We start from the raw sequence: 854 nt of genomic DNA, 5'->3' as shown, positions 1-854 counted from the left end.
CCCGCCCGGGGCTGCTCTCCCTCCCCCGCAGGAACACAGGAAAGTGTGAGGGGTGCGCAGGCCCCCGAGCAAGGGAGTGAGAAGACCCCAAAGCCGCCAGGAGGCGGGCGGACGGACCTGCTCGCCGAGCTAATAACCACCAAGGTCCCGAAGATTCGCCTCCGGGGCCCGAGTCTGCGATCCCAAGTCCCTCCTTCTGGGCCGGGAGCCTGAGGCCAGAGAGGGGAAGTGATTTCCTCAAGGTCACGCAGCAAAACAAGGCCGAGCGAGGGCCAAAGCCCAGGTGTCGGTCCCCTCCCCCGCAGCAGTCCCAGAACCCCGCCCCCCGCGGCCGGGCGCTGGGAGAGAGGGTGGACCTGGCTGGGCGGCTGGGTGTGTGGGGGCGCAAGGAAGACGCGACACCCCAGCCCTCGAGCAGAACACAAAGGGCGCCGGCGACCCCGGGGCCCCGCCGCGGGCGCTCTGCAGCGCGGATGCACAGGGACCCGGGGGCGCCTGGCTCTGGGCTGCAGGTCCCGCGGGCGGGACAGCGCGCGGCCCCTTTAAGAAAGTTCCCTGGGCGAGTTCACCGAAGTTTAAAAAACTTTTGTCGTGGGGAAGGGAGCGAAGGAGAAGCGCGAGCGAGCGAGCCGGCCCGGGCACAGGCCCGCCGGAGCCGGCGCCGCGCGGCCCGGGCCGGGGCGAGCCCGCCGGGGGCGGCGGGGATTGGCTGCGAGCTCCCCCGAGACCGCGCGGAGGGCGGGGGAGGGGGCTGGCCGCGCCCCAGCTGAGGCCGGTTCCGGCCCCCGCCCCCCGCCGGCGCCCGCCCCCTCCCCCGGCGCCCGCCCCCCGCCGCCGCCGCCGCCGCCGCCGCT

The sequence above is a fragment of the Lepus europaeus genome, chromosome 11 (genome assembly GCF_033115175.1).
Source record: "Lepus europaeus isolate LE1 chromosome 11, mLepTim1.pri, whole genome shotgun sequence".
Taxonomy (NCBI): Eukaryota; Metazoa; Chordata; class Mammalia; order Lagomorpha; family Leporidae; genus Lepus; species Lepus europaeus.
The sequence above is the reverse complement of the archived record's forward strand: the minus strand, read 5'-3'. Positions refer to the sequence as shown.